We start from the raw sequence: 14,517 nt of genomic DNA, 5'->3' as shown, positions 1-14,517 counted from the left end.
TATAGGGCCTAATTTCTAAGTTTCCTCCAAGATGTCCAATAGAGGTGGAAAATATGGTTAAAGAAAATCCACATTAAATATTGAGTGTAAGCCAAGGAAAAGTGGGAATACTCAATTCAAAATAATTTTCACTCACAACCTTTGTGATTGGGTAAGGCCCTTATTAGAGTGGTATGAGTTTCCTATGGGAGCATGTGAGGCACTCTTTTGGAAAATGTAACCACGCCTTATCACCAACCTGAAACTTGCGTGGAGCCCTGTGCTAGTCATGGTTCTATTTGTACTTGGCATTCACTTTCTACAAGATATCATGAACCTATTGTTGGAGGTGTTGGATTCATTCAACGAATTTAGCTACTCTATCTACCTCAACCTAGGCATGGGGGGAATCTACTGGTGAAGATGCAATGGACATAACTACATCAACCGAGGCCAATGGTTGGAACCCCAAGCACAGTTAAAAAGGACTATGGCCAATAGAGTCGTGGAGGGATTTGTTATAGCTATGTTAAACATAGCGAAGGATTTTGTCCCATGTACATGGATTCTTGGAGTTGTACATGTACAAGTTATACACAATAATCATATTGGCCACTCTTATTTGTTTATCATATTAGGGATGAAAGGTGAATAAATTGGTCAACTTGGAATCCAATAGAGACCATAGGTTGGAGAAAAGGTGCTAAGGGACTTATTATCCCTATCTAAAATAAGAGTCTGAGGTATCCCAAAATGAACCCAAAAATTATCAAAGAAAAATTTAGTAATGGCTTTAGTTGTGATAATCTTTTTGCATGGTGAAAAATGACCATCTTAGAGAGCAAATCAAAACCATAAAGGCACAGTCATTACCATGCTTGGCGGATGGCAAACCTAACACATAATCCATGGATACTAACTCCCAGTGCTTGTATGGGGTAGGTAGAGAAGTGTACAACCTTTTATTCTTGATGGATAGTTTAGTAATGACATAGGAACTGCATGATTTGATATACTGATAGACATTCTATCAAATATATTGCCATTACAAATACTTCTAAAGTATTTGTAACACCCTCCTCCCACATTTACCCAAGTTCATTGGTCCACTGGGGTAAATATGTGATGAAAAGTTACTATGAGATGACTCAACCTCCTAAGTACAATTGAGGAAGTGGAGTGGAAAACTGAAACTTTAATGACATTCCTCAAGAGCTAAGCCACCTCTCCAGGTGCCCAAACCCTGAGTCATATTGCTTTTTCAATGACTTGAACTTCCAGTTTCATGCACAAGCCTAAAACCATGAGACTGTAAGCCTCTAGTCGAATGCATAAGCCTGCAAGGGAGTGTCTGCAGTCCCAATTTCCCAGTTCTGTGCTTGCAACCGCAAAATCTATGTTACCTTTTTAGGTCTATACTCCATATCACTGCCCAAACTTAATGAAACTTTCCAAAACAATAAATGACACAAAGACAAAGCCTTTAACACAAAACGTGATCAAGGAATTGACCTAACCAAGCCTAACCATGATAGTCATTTCATCAAACACATGGAAAGCATGTAATCTATAGGTCATGAATGCATATTTAAACATAGGGGTTTGATACTTATTTGGGAATTGTCAAGGAGGTCTAATGCCCTCTCATAATAGCTACAATAACATCTATTATCTCATGCATTCATTAACCATTCATTAACAAATCAAACACACCAAGATCCATATCCACTATACATCATATAATCAACATATAACCAGCAAATGAACAACATATACACCATGATAAAACAACCACCAAAGCCACATAATAATAAGTATAATTACTCATGGAAATACAAGAGGGAAAGAGCTCTTATTAACATATGAAAATCCAACCAAGTCAGGGACTTCCACGTACCACCCAACCATAGATTGGGTTGAACCAAATCTCTCTTTCAGCCAATCACACCCATGCCATATTCCAAGCATGAATGTGGGATCTCATGGAATAACCAAAACAAAACCAAACCAGGGTTTCCAAAGGCCAACCGCCTCAACCCTCAACTAGTGATTCCATCTCATAGTCGGACATCACTAACCATCACCAGATCAGTCTCTACCTAGGTTGTCTAGGGCTATAGAGCGTTTGTTGCAACCTAGATATGGGACTAGTAACTCAACCCACAAATGTTGCAAGGCTCTAGAGCGCTTGTCCAGCCAAGGCTCTAGGACTAGTAACTCAACCCACCAAGGGCTCCAGAGCATTTTTCCAACCAAGACTTCCAGGAATAGTAACTCAACCCAAGTTGTTATAGGGATTCCAGAGCATTTGTACAACCAGGGCTTCAGGAACTAGTAAATCAACCTACAACCATAAGGAACATCAGCACCAATCAAAAAAAAAAATGGGAAAACCCACAACACCATGGCTATCCAGGAAACAAAAAGTCTAGGTAAAACCACTATCAATCTAAGAAATCCTCCAAGCCAATGACATATCATAACCAAATAACTGCATGCATATACCATGTATGCCAAAACTAGTAAGGAAATCATACATGAAACTCAGTACCTACAAAGAAATCCAGTTGTATTTGTTGATCTTGCTATCCCCTTGCAATTTCCTGCTTTCCATTTCCTTCTTTCTCTAAATTTAATGTATGCCCAAGTGCTCCGAGAATTCTCCAAGAATACTCTAATTGTGCAAGAGTATGAGAGAGAGAGAATAGAGAGAGAGCTCCAAAACTAAACTAACAAAAAGTTAACACTGATAAAAGTCATGAATTGATCCTTAGAGTCTTTTTATCATTGAGGCCTCTAATTTCTTCATTTTCCTTCATTTTTCCTCTCATGCAAATCTATGACCTTCCACCTTCCTCTTCTCCTATTTTCCATTATTTTCGTAAATAAAATGCCAATAATTCCTCTTTGCCTTTTCCAATTTCCTTAGCCATAATAAATCGAAAGTGACACCCACTAGGATATTTTTCCCACTATTCATCTTGGAATATGTGAACCATGACCTTGGTCTTATATTTTTTTACATGGAAATTCAACCAGGGGCTATTACAAAACCCTCCCCCTTGAGGGAACATTTTCCTTGGTGTTTTATGACACCTATGACCAACAAACCACTGAAAAAAAAAACATACTGCCCATGGAGCTTTATAACACAGCTCGTTGCAGTATTTACAGTGGAATCCTACTGAAAACATGAAAATCATATTGTTTACTGGAGCTTTATAACACAACTCATTAAGATATTTACAATAACAACCACATATCCACTCATGCACATTTGATTCAACCAACAAATAATTATATTGTCTATGGAGCTTTATAACATAGCTTGATACAATATTTACAATAGTATACACATGTACATTTTCTCTAACCATCAAATAAAGGATATTGTGCATGTATCAGCAACAAGGGAATATAGAGGCTCACACTCCACCCTCAAAAGTAGTACCAGGATTCACCTCCTTCCCAGTAAGTCTAGAATCCACCACCAAAGTCAAACTTGCATCAATGTCCAGTGCTACAATCCTGCACCACTTGTCCTCTCAATGAATAGTACATCAGCTCATTGTTCCAGGACACACTCCCAATGTGTTGTTGATTCCATCTGGAAATGCTAATGACCAAAAGAAATGTATCCACCGACCTTACTTCTCTGCTACAAAGTCCCTTAGGAAATCCAGTCACCCCCTTCCGTGCAGTCACACACCTTCCAAATTCTACAGGAATCCCCTTCTCTGCTACACAGTTCCTCGGGTGACCCCTCCTTTGGCAAGGTTTCCTCACAACTGAAGGTCCAAAAACCAAGGCATATCCCATTGTGGAACATTATTGGGTATTAGTGTCCCACAATAGCCATGCTCCTAAAGTGCTTTACCAACATATTTTTGCCTATTCCAATTCCTTTCACTGTTGCTGCTAACATTCTTGCAGTCATTTCCAACCACCCAACTAGGAATTTTCATGCTTTCTTGTACCAAGCACATAATTTCCATTAGATTCAAAATAAATTGAAATAAATTCACATCATGCCTCATCGGTGGCTCATCAATAAGGTACACTTGTAATTTTGTTCACTTCCTATCACAACAATTCAAAATATTTGTCTGATCCAATCATCATGAATAAACATATCACATCTAGTTAGCTTAAAACTCAACCATCATAAATCCAAGTCATAGATCACATGTGTAATTAATATGAAAATAAAATGCCAATATTTATCCTTCAAATCATTATTTTCTTATGCCTTTGTTCTTTGTTCTTTATGTACACACACTAGATTGGTTGCCAAACCGGGCAAGCACCCAATACCTTCTCTTCTCTTCAATCACATACACATACATACAATGTAAATCACATGCATACACTCACACATGGTGTACCACCCAACACATACACCTACACCTGTTGTACCCCACAACTGTTGAGATTGCAACAAGATGATGGAGCTTAGTGAAAAGAGTCGCCTTCACTAAGTGGGCCCGTAGGCAAATTATGGCGCAAGTTCTATTTTTAATCACAGTGTGGATGATCACAGTGTGAGTGATCACAGTGTGAGTGATCACAATGTGGGTGACCAAAATGTGGGTGACCACAGTGTGGGTGATCAAAGTCTATTTTTAGACTGGCTGTCAAAAATAGAAAACTCAAATATTATTGTCTCATAATAATATTTGGACTATAAACTTGATCTTATTCTCTTGGAGCACTTCAGTTTGAGCTACAGATGTGGCCCATGCAGCTGTCAGAAGGAAGTACACTTTTCTTATGAGTCAGTTGAGTTGTTGCATGCATGACTTCAGTTAGAACTCAATCAGTTGAGTTTGGTGGAGTTGATTGTGGAGTTGATGGAGTTGTGTTCAGTTTGACTTAGTTAAACTAGTTGTAGTTAGTCTAACTGCAAATAGACTAATGATGAGTTGTTAAACTAATTATTAACTCATAATACAACTATAGAATACATCAGTTAACTCAGTTGCATGTCAGTGCATGTTCAGTTCAGTAGGGACAGGTGTTAGAGAATCAGATTGCTATCAGTTGTGACTATAGTTGTGCATCAGATCTTGCACAATCAAGGGATTGAGTATGCCAATGAGTTTGCTCATGTATTTGCCCAGTTTGTAGCTTCTGCTCACGTCTTACACATTGTGAGTGATTCTTTGGAGGTGAAATACGAGTTTGGTAGACCATTCTCATTCATTCTTGAGCAGGTATTGAGCAGTGGAATAGATTTGGAGATCAGATCTTAGCTGTATTGTGTGTAACAAGTGGAGCTGGTACTGGATTGCTTGTGATAAGCATTGTACTTTGTAATGTTACATGGTCTCAATCATTAATATACAGATAGTGTGGGGTTTTTAGCGAGATGCTTTCCCCGGGTTACATACTGTGTTAATGTGTGAATGCTCTTGATGTTTTATTGTTATTGATGCTGCTATATTGATGATCAACGTAGAGGAGCTTATGTATTGTGTATGTATTCTGCAATAGTACATGATCAGGATAATCTCTGTTGAATATGTATTAAATTATTCAAAATTTCTACAACAACACAATACATACACCTACACCCAGTGTAAAACATAACACATACACCTACACTCAGTGTACAACATAACATATAACCCTATACCCATTGTACCACACAACCCATACCCTACACGTGGTGTACACCACAACACAATACATACACCTACACCCAATGTACAACACAATACATATACATACACATAGTACAACATAGATAATATACATGTCATGATACAATGACTACACAATACACATAACATAGTATAACGCGTGCACAACATAATGTGTATGACGTGTACACAATACCACATGTACACAACACTTCTTACACAATGTGTACACAACACCACCTTCACAATGTGTACACAACACCACATGTACACAACACCACTTGCACAACGTGTACACAGCATCACATGTATTTAGCACCACCTGCGCAACGTGTACACAACACCACACATAAAACACACACACAACACTATATGTACACAACACCACATATCCAACATGCACACAACACTATATATACAAAGCACTGCATATGCAACATGCATACAACACTATATGTACACAGTACCACACATACAATATGCACACAACACCATATGTACATAGTACTGCATATGAAACCTGCACACAACACTATAGGTATAAAATGTACAATAGATACACAACAATACTACTACACATTCGAAGACCACAATGTCTCTACCCATCAACCTTTCTTCTAGTGTCTTTCCACTATTCACGCTTGTTCCAACATGCGCAGATCGCACTACTTTCATTCCACTGATGTATCCCTCAACAATAGTTGTCCATAACATAAACATAAACATAATATAATCACATAATATTAATTCATATCCATATGATACTAATCTTATAAATCTGTCAGGGCTACTCTTCCCATTTGATTCATCATACCCCAGGAACCCCTTCATGCCATTCACCTGCATAAGAAATCATTCCTCCACAAGCATGATCTCTGGCAACCCTGTTAGACAAAAACATACATACATACATTATATATATAAACACTAGCATGAAACAATCATGATCCCTGATTACCCTCTTAGACAATGGCATACATTCATACATATATATAATCATTCACATAAAGCAATCATGATCTTTGACGACCCTGTCAGACAACAACATACATTCATACATATATACATATATAGACATCATCATAATCATAATCACAACATAATTACCATATATCATAAGGTCAAGGTTAAGAGAACCCCATTTATTCGTCATACACAACATTGAGAACAACAATTCCCAAAATAGCCAAGGCATCTGATGCCTCAAATCCATTTACTTTCCTTTCCTGATACCTTTCTCATGATTGTCCTGCCACCGTCCATTTATCCCAATGGACCCAAGCAATCCAATTGATTATCATATTCTTTCCTTCATCTATCCTTATACATGCATCGAGCTTCATCCGGGTCTCATATTACATATTGGGTTTCATTCATCTCTTCCCGTGCTGCATTAACCCTCCTCTTTCACCAACCAAATCCAAGGCCCTTAAAGCAAAAAATATAAGAACAAAAAAAAAACAAGAAGAAAACCATGGAAAACCAGTAGCAATACAACACCACAAACAAAGTGGCATGGCCATGCACTAAACATAAACAAAACTTCATATCAAGTGCAAACAAATAACAAAAGATCAAAAGAAAAAAACTTTCAACACACGCTATGATTCAACACTATGGGTTCCCAATTCTTCTAAGGGAAATCTTGACATGTGGCTTCTTCAAGATTTCATGGTAATTTATTTTTCCATGAAATCCCCTGCATCATACTACCATAGACACACAACTGTCAGTGCATAAATACACATACCAATATATTAGTTACCTTACATTGTTTTACCCAACACACTGACCTGTAACTGAAAACGTACATATATCATCTCTAAAGGTACTCCAATTCCTTGAGGAATCTAGGCATAATTGGAACCAGATGTTTTACCTATCAAATACATGTTCATGAATATAGCACATATCCACATAATGTAAAAAAAAAATAAAGGTTAAGAAGACTTCACGTATGCAAGGCACTCATTTGTTTGGAATTACGGTTTCCAAACATAGCCAAAGGAATTCTCACCCAATTCCTTTTTTTTACCATTTTACTTGCTACAATTGAGGATTATTAGGTGTTATCACATCAACCAATTGTTAGTTATATAAACAAATCAACTATTACATTGTCACACTAATACCAAGTATGTTTTCTTGTAGTTGTTCACATGTGTCAATCACACATTCCAAAGATCAAGAAATCATGTCCATTAATTTGAAATCAACCTTTTCCAAGACTAACAACCATGTCATAGCCAATTGTCAACTCATAGTCATAAGTCATAATACTACAACTAGCACCCACTTGCACGCAAGTGCATATCAATTGTCTCAACACATATTATTTCAGTACGATTGTCTTAAAACAAGATCATTCATTCATGCAAGACACATACTCATATCATGCAATTATTCAAACATCCAAAAAACCTATAAACATACCATGTTAGATAAACCAGATAGATGACATAATCGAACTCATACCTCAATGTATCTCAAGGGAAGCTAACACATATGCACAAGTCAGTCCAGATTAGTACAACACATTATCACTAATATATCGACTCGTACCTAAATATCATAACCATAACCATTTGCACAAGCCAATCCATATTATCATGATACATAATAACATCTAGATATTAAATTCAATGACCATAATCATCATGCATATGACCACAGTGCATATAACAACAAGTTAACTACCATGCATGACTATTCGATGCATGTGTTTACAACTGTATTAATCAACTAGCATCTATCATGCATGTAACCATAACAAAAATAGAATAACATACATGTATATAACCATAATGCTTATAACCACCAATAACAGACATACCTACATGCTAAAAATATAATACATGTATGACAATATGCTCTTACCCTGAGATCTAGTGCTGCAACCTCACTCTAATGATTTGCATATCTTGCTCTATCTCAGCCAACACATTAGCATCATAACATACCAAGAACATCATGATGACACAAACTACAACACTAACTATCCCAATGCATTCATAACAATCACATAGACAATTAACTTGCATGCATGACAAACACATTACTCCCATCCAGTCTAAGCGTTTGAACCTGGGAGCTCTGATACCACTCTATAACACGCTCCTCCCACACTTACCCAAGTTCACCCGATCCACCAGGGTAAATATGTGATAAAGAGTTACAATGATATTACCTAGTCTCCTTTGTACAGTGAAGGAAGTGGAATCGAAAAACTGAAACTTTAATGACCTTCCTTAGGAGCTACAAGACTCCCAAGAGCTAAGCGACCCATCCGAGTGCCCAAACCCTGAGTCAGTTTTCTTTTTCACTAACCTAAACTTCTAGTCACATGCACAATATTGCATCCATGTGAATATATGCATCTAATCACATGCATAATTATGCAAGGGAGTGACTGCAGTCCCAATTTCCCAGTTCTATGACTGCAACCGTGGAATTTGTGCCACCATTTCATGGCATTACTCCATATCACTGCCCAAAACTTGATGAAACTTTCCAAAACATAAATGACAAAAATAAAAAGCCTCTAACACAAAACTTGATCAAGGAATTGACCTAACCAAGGCTAACCATGACAGTCATTTCGTCAAACACATGGCGACACATGCAATCTATAGGTCATGAATGCATATGTAAACATAGGGGTTTGATGCTTATATGAGAATCATCAAAGAAGTATAATTCCCTATCATAATAGTTGTAATAACATATATTAACTCATGCATTCATTAACCATTCATCAACAAATCAAACACATCAAGAGCCATAGCCACTATACATCATATAACTAGCATATAACCAATAAATGAACCTATACACCATGATAAAAAAAACCACCAAATCCACATAATAACAAGTGCAATTACCCATGGAAATACAAGAGGGCAAGAGCTCTTATTAACATATGAAAATCCAACCAAGTCAGGGACTTCCACATACCACTCAAACATAGATTAGGCTGAACCAAATCTCTCTTTTAGCCAATCACCCCCATGACATATTCCAAGCATGAATGTGGGATATCATGGAATAACCAAAACAAAACCAAACCAAGGCTTCCAGAGGCCAACTGCCTCAACCCTCAACCAGTGATCCCGCCTCACGGTTAGACATCACTAACCATCACCAAATCAGTCTCTACCCAACTTGTCTAGGACTCGAGAGCATTTGTTCCAACCCGACTCCAGGACTAGTAACTCAACCCATAGTTGTTGCAAGGATCTTGAGCCTTTGTCCAACCAAGGCTCGAAGGCTAGTAACTCAATCCACCTAGGGCCCCAAAGCATTTGTTCAACCAAGGCTTCCAAGACTAGCAGCTAAACCCAAGCTCTTTTAGGGCTTCCAGAGCGTATGTCCAACCAAGTCTCCAAGAACTAGTAACTCAACCCACAACCATAAGGAACATGAGCACCAATCAGAAAAAAAATGGGAAAACCCACAACATCATGGCTATCTAGGAAACAACAAGACTAGGAAAAACCACTATCAATTTAGGCAATCATCCATGCTAATGACATATCAAAACCATATAACTGCACGCTTATACCATGCATGCCAAAACTAGCAAGGAAATCATATAGGCAACTCCATACTTGCAAATCAATCTAGTTGTAGTCATTGATCTTGTTGTCCCCTTACGGTTTCCTACTTTCCCTTTCCTTCTTTCTCCAAATTCAATGTATGCCCAAGTGCTCCAAGGATTCTCCACGAATACTCTAAGTGTGCAAGAGTATGAGAAAGAGAGAATAGAGAGGGAGAGCTCCAAAACTGAACTTAAAAAAATAACACTAAAAAAAGCCATGAACTCATCCTCATAAGCCTTTTTATCATTAAGGCCTCTAATTTCTTCATTTTCCTTCAATTTTCCTTCAATTTTCCTCTCATGAAAATATGTGACCTTTCACCTTCCTTTTCTCCCACTCCCATTATTTTCATAAATAAAATTCCAATAATGCCCCTTTTCCTTTCCTAATGCATTTTCCAATTTCCTTAGCCATAATGAACCGAAAGTGACACCCACTAGGATGTTTTTCCCACCATTGAGCTTGGAATACCTATCCCATGACCTTGGTCTTATATTTTCTTTACATGGAAATTAAACTAGGGGTTGCTATAGTACTACTACTATCTTCTCCACACCAAAGTTCCTTTCCACCTAACTATAATATGCCTCCTATATCAACTTGGCATGCTCACTTGATGGAACACAAAGGTAGAGCAGGTAGCACAAGAGCAAATCTTGGAGGTGGAAGTATGAAACTTGCTTTCTTGAGATCAACATTTGATATATGGTATCAAAATCATAGTCATTATTGTATAAGTGTGGCCACCCAAAATTATTGTGCCCACGAGAGTTAAAAATTGTGGTTAGCAACACAACCAACAGCTAACTAAGGCAGTCTGTGACATGATTGGTGCTACCCTTCTTGTTTTTTATGTTCGAGTGGAAATGTTGCAAGTATGTGGACCATTTTTTATGGTAATAATTCTACAAATTTCCTTGTGTTTTCATGAAAATAGAGGCCAATGATTAGTGTATATGATCATCTCCTTCCCTATAATATAAATCTTCCATTATCATAATTCTTGCATGAAAGAGTACATTTCCTTGTCATTGGTGGGGTATCTCTGGAAAATATCATACAGTGTTTCACTGTGATAAGCCATCAGATGACCTTGCTGAGGGAGGAATGCCATGATAACATATTTAAAGGAATTTGTCTCAATCTCAAATGGCTATTATAGGTCTGGTAAGGTGAGGACTATTGCAGAGCAAAGTTGGTGCTTCAAATCTTCCAATGTTTTATGTTGTGACTCAGTCCAGGAAATATTTTCTTTTGCTCCACTCTTAGTGTTATAGATCCATTTGGGCATATCACTCCCATCATCCAGATCAGTGTTTTAGGGCTCATCAAACCCTAATTTTAGTTGCTACATGCCCTAAACAAGTCACCCTTTTGAATGCCTCCCTCCCAGACAGTTTCATGACTTGAAGGCATCCTGAAATGATATCTAGAGGGAGTAGCGCAGGTAGGCCCATGTAAGGGTGCACTGCAAAGCAGTTAATTCCATGCCAGGGTGCTCTGCAGAGCACTTAGGCCCTATTTGACCCGCGCTAGGCGAGATTGAGTGAAATTCACAGAGGATTTGGGGTATATTCTTATCTCTTGGAGTCTTCTAGAATTTTCCCTCACTTATCAACTCATATGAGCTTGAAAATGGATGAGGAATGAGTTAAGATGCATCCTATCCTCTCATCCCTTCCTCCATGGAACTAATTCTAAGTATGGAAGGCCATTCGATACCCCCATTTATGACATAAACTCCTCCATCTTCTTATAAATTGAGCACTCATCTAAGCAATCAAGGGTTGGACTTTGATGAATTGTGAGGAGATAATGTTGCTATGAGAATTGACTTTGAGACAAGTAGTGTTGTGCTACCAGAGTGTCATGCTTTTGATGTGATGTGAATGGGATCAAAGCTGGAAGAGTGACTTCGAATCAGACTTCATGGTTGTAATTCTTCCTTCTATTCAATAAAGTATTTGAACCTTTTTCCCATACTCTTATCTTGTTATATGATGCTTATATGTGTGAATGTATTTGATTCCATTTACTTGAATCAATAGATCTTTTGCTTTGATTGGTTCTTTGTCTTCTGTTGATGTTTACAGGTACTTCTCAAGCATGTTAAGTACGGGAAGGAGTGATGGGACCAATACAAAGGAGACAAGAAGAAAACGAAACTACAAGTAGGTCTTCTCATCCTCTTTTTCTTATCTATTGCTTATAGGAAAAGGCTAAAGTGCTTTAAGTTGTTGTTCTAGATATGGCTACTTATCTAGGGAATTAGTATTTATCTGTAGATACCAAATTCTTCATAACAAATTGGTGACTCCGCTAGGGAACGATCATTGTTCCAAGTAACTTATCCACATCCTAGGACACTCTTGCAGACCTCATCCTTGTTGAAGTGTTATTTTGTCAAAAAATTGAGGTTAGATGACTCTTGAGTGGCCTCTCAGGAATCAGTGCGGGCTTGGTCAGGGGACAGTGTTCTACAGAGCACCCTTGAGTGAGAGACAGTGCTCTACAGTGAAGTTAGGCCCTCTTTGACCTGCGTTGATCCACCTTAGGGAAAATTTTCACCTTTGGATTGGATTTTTTCTCCAAATTTCCTTCTGTTTATGTTTGCTAAAAGATCAATGATTCTAGTATCTCTGAAATCAACTTGTATTTGCTCTTTCCAGCCCTACTTTGTCTTGATTGATTAATGCTTCTTAAATGATTTCTTTATCATTATCATTTCATTGCCAAAGTTAGATTATAGTTGATTAATATTTTTCTAAATAAAGTGTCGTAAAAGTCTTCTTTTCTTTCGAAACAAAACTGTCGTAAAATCTTCATTCTTGCAAAAAGATTGATTGATTGATTGAATGTGCATTAGTTTCCTTTTGTTCATTTTAACATTAAGGAAATTGAAAATAAAAACTTGCATTGTGCATTGAAAAAGTTTGTGTGTGCTCATAGGAATAGTTTAGGGAAATTGCATTAGATGTGCTCTTTGTTCTTTGATTAAAAGAATCTGATTGCTCTATCCCTACTAGCTAAGGTTTTCATTGTTCAAATTGAATGAAAAGAATGTTTATCATAATAGTTGCATTCTAGGAATTGCAAACATACATCACGCAGTGAACCTTGAAAGGAAAATTGTAAAGAAGATCAACTTAAAATTCATCTGAATTAACCTAATGGAGCATTGTCACCTAACGCAAAACATTTAGAGGTTCTAGGCTAGAGACGTGTTCCGGCATCATAAAACATAGCAGCTGTCGCTAACTTGTCTGCAATACATCCCGAGTGTGATACCTCATTCCATGTATGTGAGTATATCGTAGCTCATCCATGTACCTTCGGGTATATAGGGCGGTGTTACAGTACATAAAGTATATGGGAATTCTCTCACTGTGCAGTTTTGCATTAGACAGCGCTAATATGGATTAGGCCTCCACGTACTTTCGGGTATATATGGGAGGACAACACTAGGTTTCTATACATCCTTCGGTAACCGAGCCAGCCACCTTCTACACTACGATACACTGAACACAGCATTCGGGGAGATTGCCTGCCCGTACTTCTTGGTTCACGAGGAGGTATTCTATAGTTCACAGTTACTTAGTAATCTTTTTGCCTAGATCATCCTTTTTTTGTTCTGTTTTGTTATTTTGATTAAAATAAATTTAATTGACCACAGATAACATCCTCCACGCTCACTCATTAGTTGATCTTAGGTTGAGACATATGGCGACAAATCCGAAGTCCACCAATCAAGGAATTCCTTTTGATGGGAATCCTAGTCCTTTTCCTCATTTTGGAAATATTGGTGCTCCTTATATGGCTACATTGTCCCTTCCAGGACTTACCATCGGTTTGCCAGTATGGTTGTTTTCAACCTCCTTGGTTCAAAATGTTATGATTTGTCCGCAATTGAGTACTCCTCCAACTGGAAAAAATCAACCTCCAGTTGATCCTAAAGTTGACCCTTTGCCTTCTTCCTCGGTTGTTTCTTCCTCCCCTTCTTCCTCTTCGCCTGGTGAAAGTATTGGTACTAGTAACTAGGTGGCTAAGAAGAAGAAGAAAGGGAAGAAGATGAAGAAGAAGCAAATTTAGCAGAGGGGCAACCAAGCAACCATTGTTTTGAATGCAACTTCTGATGAGAAGCTGTTCATCAAGCCTCACAAAGTTTGATATCCATGTAAACTTTGTACGGGAAACCATCTTCTTCGAAATTGTCCTGATATTCCTCAGATCTTAGAAGAATGGTCTTCTTGTTCACATCATCCTATGTCATCAACTTCTGGAGATCATGCTGGTGACAC

This window comes from Pinus tabuliformis, chromosome Q, assembly GCF_031772625.1.
Source record: "Pinus tabuliformis cultivar Carrire ecotype Pingquan chromosome Q, CPIR1, whole genome shotgun sequence".
Classification (NCBI taxonomy): Eukaryota; Viridiplantae; Streptophyta; class Pinopsida; order Pinales; family Pinaceae; genus Pinus; species Pinus tabuliformis.
This window is presented reverse-complemented; position numbering follows the sequence as displayed.